Source organism: Varroa jacobsoni, unplaced genomic scaffold, assembly GCF_002532875.2.
Source record: "Varroa jacobsoni isolate VJ856 unplaced genomic scaffold, vjacob_1.0 scaffold_704, whole genome shotgun sequence".
NCBI lineage: Eukaryota > Metazoa > Arthropoda > Arachnida > Mesostigmata > Varroidae > Varroa > Varroa jacobsoni.
In genome coordinates this window covers 16,404-22,350 of record NW_019213606.1, presented here as the reverse complement: position 1 = coordinate 22,350, position 5,947 = coordinate 16,404, and the positions used below count along the sequence as shown (strand labels likewise).

The window sequence follows — 5,947 nt, the reverse complement described above, 5'->3', positions numbered from 1 at the left end:
ACCTGTGACGCCGGCAGCTGCTGCCGGCTGCAGAGTTACATACGCGTCACATACATCGTTTCTTCTCACACTACGTTCTAGTGAAAAAGAGTTAAAGAAAGCTAGAGAAATTATCAACTGCCAGTGTCCTTCGAAATACGCAGGGACTGATCGAAAAAAATCATACGCGAAGTGTACGTTAGGTACATACGGACTCGCTTAGTTCTAGTCTGTTCGGCCAATGCCTGTTCAATATCAGGCGTCTAACAGCGCGCCAGCTAACGGTTTTCTAACTTCGACCGGTCCCAGGACATTAGGCAGCTATACAAAAAGGCCATTTGTGTAGCTAGACCGATAGGCATTTATTAGCTTTGATTATATACAAAATATATAGAATCACATGCTGGTTAATATTATTATTATCACTTTAATAACAATTGAAGACAATACGGTTTTAATAACAATATGATCCACGCAAGCATGTTGAACTATGGAACCAATCATCGTTTTGATCTAAACCTCACGTCTTCACGTCAAAGCCTCCATTGTGTTGGTTGAATCAGCATTAACACCTTTGGGTTGTATCGAAAAACAAACAGGAACCTGTAAAATATAAGTCAAATATTTTAAATTAAATAGTAAAGAAATATATTTACGCTACGTATTTCCCGCGTTATCTGAACATAGAACTTTATGTATATATATCTAGGCGTCTAAAGCTTTGACCTGTGAAGAAAGCATCTTAGAACACCACTACGAGTGGCAAAACGAGGTCATTTGAAACAGCTCGAAGTATGGTTCCAGATCCGTTATGAGGTTCCTGTCGTTAGAAGTCCTCCAGTCTACTTCTGCAACTTTGTATTTTCGCCACGTCTATAAGTGTAACAAGACCAGAAAAAAAGCACGAGGCCGGATAATTTGAAACCTGCATTATGTTTCCGTATGCGCTCCATGGGACCTTTTTCTACAGTGATAAGTGACACACATCATTTTCATTGACGGGCGGCGTCAGAGATAGGGCGATTGAGTTACACTTACGCAAATAGATCTACTCTGGCGAACAGACGGACTTCCAGCTTGAATGAGATGTGAGGTTAGAGTAGAATTGAAATCGATACTACCTCCACCGTGGGCCTACATTTTTCAACTGTAGGGCTCTCAGCTGCCGCTTATTAAGCACGGAGATCGCGCGTACAATCAACAAACACGAAGCCATTCATTCGCTAAATACTCCGGGATAAAGTTGACATAAGTTGACGAGCTCTCGTGGAACAGGAACATCTAAACTAAAAAGTCTCAGTTGCCTCTTATGTGCTCTCAGGGCTGATCGACGTCAGTATTTCAGACATCGGAAGATTAAATTGGCAGTGAGTGCAGGCTCAAAGAACTTCAGCTTCAGAGTAGTCAACGAATCCTGTGCCGAGAAGCCAATAACAGTAGATCCGACCGCGAGCACAGGTGCGCTCGGTTTCATGGATATCCGACGCATATGCTACTACGAGTCTTCACAGTGGATAATTGTTATTCAGTAGCTTCGAGAAGAAGCTACTTAAGATCTCCTTATTTGACAACAATATAGGTACGCCATTTTGAACTTTGTTTCGAAAGCTCAAGATCAGGTACTGTAATATTATTACATTGTTGTTATAAACTCGTTTTTCTAGTTGCCTAATTTGTAGCTTTCATGCTATACATTGGTTTGATAATGTACAATGGTGTGGATCTTTGCCACGCCATCGGTGTCTTAGAGCTTATCAGGGAAACAATGGCTAGTCGGATATATATGGCACGGTCAAATCGCACAGCTTTATAGGGTAAATACATGGACAGTTATCGTGTACATATATATATTATAAGTATACATAAAACGTGCACAGATAGACATAAAGACAATAAAAATAGCCAAGCCAAAAAAGACACATGTCATTACCTTTTCTCGCTGCATAAGTAAAAAGCTCATATTAAAGGTATCGTAAAGTTTCAATGCGTGCATTTTATTAAGAAAAAATTGACCAATGTTGGAGAACTCCGAATCTCAGCTTTCCAAGGAAACCCAAGCGACGACCTACTCAAAACACGCATATGGGTTTGATCTAAAAACTTCTCCTAAATAGCCTAATAGACGCAAAAAAGGGGTAACACACCCACATGTTTTTGTGACTCTAAGGGAAATTTCAATCTAGTGTAACAATAAAAAAATAATCAAGATGGGTCCATTCCTATGAAAAAGTGTCATTCTTTGTCGACTTCACAACGACATGCTAGTATACGTAGCATACCGATCACAGCATGACTTATACCCTTTTGAATATTCTTTCTTCTAATTCTTTGCCTTTTTAATGTAACTGGCTAAAAACGTTTAGAAAATTTTGATGAAATAGTTCAAATGGCTACTATAATCGGTTAGGGCAGCTCGCCCAACTCCATGGTATTGCTGGTAGTTGGTTGATATTTTTACTTTCCTTAGCTGCTCCTGGCTGGCATGGCAGGGGTTTTATAGGAACGGACTATGTGAGAAGGTACAACATGGCACGGAGATGGGTGGAGGTTGGTTACCATTAATGTTCATGCCTGTCGTCGCTGCCGCCGCCGCCGCCGCCGCCGCTGCTTCCCCTGCTGTCGCTCCGCATTTTGCTCAAGAAGAAGGAGCAGGAAAAGAAGACATTAGATAGCCGAGTCGAAACCCTTTTAGAACGCCACTGAGTTACTGGTTCTACTTATTTCTTGGGCGCGACGAGCCTCAGCCCCGGAATGTTGATCGATTTCCACACGAGTCAAACGCTTGATGCTGGTTTTTCCTACGCGGCTATACTGCCTGCTTGATAACGATAGTAACCGCAGCAGCTTCAGCAGTAGTAATAGGAGTAGCAATGGCAGGGAATAAGCCGGGCTGGTGCCCAGCAATCTGTCAGCTTTCGGCATGGTGACGTCCGGGTGTCGGTATTAACTTTCGTCTTCCAGCGGCAACAGTGATGGTGGCTGCAGCAGAAACCAGAAGAGCAAACCAATACCATTGAGGAACATCAGCAGCAGCAGCAGCAGCAGTATGATAGAATGAGAAGCTGAAGCTGTTCTCATCGGCATTCAATGGACGAGGTCCTTTTTGCCGCTGCATTTTGCGTTTTTCTTTCCACTGCTCTCCTTGCCCGCTTTGTACAGAAGTAGTCGTTATTGACACAGTCACACCAGCAACATCCTCATAACGCTGAGCGACTGACCAGGACACGCATACAAACACAGACTAGAGATAATGCTGCCATTGCTGTTACTACAAGTGGCGACCGATAGAATTCACTTCGCTCGATTATGTCACATTACGCCACCCAGCTGCAGCTATGCAGCGCAGTCCCCTTCTTAATGATCTCGATGATGAACGTAGCTGTTTTCTAAGGGCGTTTTTGCCCCTTTCCTTTTCTTTCGTTGGCTTCTAGTTCTCCCTTGCTTGCCCTCCGTATCTTTGTCCATATAGATATATGGTATGTCCATGACGCAGGGCTACTTCTCGTTTGCCATCGAAGCCTGGTCTTCATCTCACCAGAGGCCGCTGCTTTATACGCGCTGAAGATATCATCAAGCGTCCTTCTCAGACAAAGGCGCTGTCATCCCAAAACACTTGAGCCACACGTGCCCCCCCGGCTTCGTCGTTCGGGTGCGTGTGTGCTCCCTGCATTAGACTTATGTGGAGAAAAGCACATTTAGACGAGAACTGCGGTCGAGATTAGTCGAATTAAGCGATCGGCGTGCCTGCCGAAAGTAAACTTGGAAAATGCATCGAAGATGATGGGCTATATGGCACAGGGAGGGAGACAATGGGGAAGGTCGCGAACGCCCTGTTTGTACGCGTCCACTACTATAATTCGTTGTACCTTATCGAGTGATTTGATACGATAAAATACACACGGTTTCTAAAGTGATGATTCAGTAAGTGAAGAAACTACCATGATTTTATTTCTGTTGTTGCTATAGCCGTGAGACTGACAGGCGTTTATTACCGTATGTTGGTCGATCAAAAATGGGAAAAACAAATTCAAACACCCAGATGCTTCTAGTGCATCCGCAAGCTGCAGTGTCTGCTTGTGTATAGTTAGAGGAGATGTACCTTGCAAAACACAGCTGTGTCTAATGTAGATTTGTCATTTTCATTGATAGACTCATTCAGTTCATAGGGAGCTTGCTAATGTGTGTAACTCGACGTTACTCAAAAATCATCGCTTTGAACGCCAGCAATCAATAACTACTAAGGTTAGGATATCAACCATTCACAATGTGTTTGCCTATTCTTTTGCAGAAGGCCACCTCTAAGCCGTCATAAGCTGTTCGTGTCGATTCTCTTTGCGCTGACACGTTCTCGGTACGCTGTCTCTTTTCCTCTAGATCCCTGGAATGGTCTTTCGGCAAAATCTACAGAGCTTCTATTGGAGCGCTACTAGTTATTCGGATTAGTCTATTCGAATTGCTCACCCCGTATCTCTGTCCTGCAACAGGCCAACTATCCCGGAGCGAAGTCCAGACATCATTAATACTAATTAACACAGTGTTGTAACAGGATTAGTTGAGCAAACTAAGCAATGATTCACTTATTCTGATTTTGCCCTCTCTTCCTTTCGGTGGCATTAAGCCACACCCTATTGCTTGCCGTACCGGTTTGAGAGAACGTATTAATAGCGTCCATAAAAGTGTTTGCAGGTTCAAAGCGGTCAGGGGCCAACATATGCACACAAACGTCGACGTTCTACGTACATGGAGCAACGCGCATAGAAGATTCGACTGGCTGGATGGCGTCTTCTCTGGCATGCTTATTCAACGTCAATGTAGATGTCATAGTGTATTATATAAACATCATTATCAATGTTACCCAATCGAGAAGTTGGCACATAAAGCAGTTCGATGACGACGCCGCCTGCCGCGTCCGCGTTACCGTTGATATTATTACATCGTCCGTCGTTGAATTGATAAAACAACGGAGCCTAAAAGCGGCAATCCGTCATCGGCACGATGCCGGTAAAGGGTGTCCCATCTAGCCAGCTACTGCACCAGCCAATTAGCGGCTGGACTTCGCTGTGCAACGAATCGCAGTACGCTAAACTCTGGCCAGGTAGTGCTTTATCGTTATGTTATCATTGAGAAAGAAGCTTGGCCACGACAAGAACCCTGACCACGTCCCATGCAGCGGTTCTGCTATTGTCTGGGTCTCTAGAATATGGTCGTGTTGTAATTGAGCCAGAGAACGGCCAGACGTAGACTATCGGCGGCAAAGACGGTAAGCAGAAATCGCTAACGGTCACTCGATCATGTTTGGGTCAGAGAGCACAAAGACAAGTTAAAACTGAAACAAACGTAAGTATACGAACGATAACTGCGCGAACACAAGAAGTAGTTATTAGGAGGTGCTACCTGACCACTGTAGTATCCGTTCGCTTGAGTATCTTCCCACTGATGTTCATGGAAGTACATTAAACGCTGTTGAAAAAGATTCATCTTTGAAACCGAACATCAATCATTTATCAAACAATAACAACAGCAGCAACAGTTAATTGTAATGATTTCGTGAACTACCATCATTCATCCACCACATGATCGCTAGCCGTTTGATATGACTATATACTGTATGAAACAATAGATAGTACCGCGAATTTCAATTTGACGTGTACATAGTACAAGCAACGTATTATGCATGCTCAACGTGCCGCTGCGTTTGCATCTATTTAGTTGTTTGCCTGTAATTCCGCGCATACGTATCTTTTCAGCTTTGTGTAGCCATCACCGTAGAGCCGCCTATACATTGACCGTGCACCGCATACTGCCTGGCGTCGTGCCAGTGTCTGTTTTGTTGTGTTGTAGGCGGCGTCCTATCAGTCAGTACTATCCAGTAAACAACTCTGGAGCCGCATATCGATAGCTGCAGTTGCTGTCCGGCTCCGACGTTTTGCTTATTTAGCCTAATACGATTAGTCACTCTAATGGTGTC

The 5,947-nt window shown here is 43.9% G+C and overlaps 1 long non-coding RNA gene across 1 annotated transcript; it reads right to left on the bottom strand.

Annotated features, from left to right (window-relative positions):
* Positions 1–316: 316 nt before the first annotated feature.
* On the bottom strand, positions 317–5,597 carry LOC111262819 (uncharacterized). The gene is made up of 2 exons (XR_002681873.2): positions 5,374–5,597; positions 317–582 (listed from the first exon to the last, which is right to left on the bottom strand). It is a non-coding gene; the product is annotated as an uncharacterized LOC111262819 (long non-coding RNA).
* Positions 5,598–5,947: the final 350 nt, after the last annotated feature.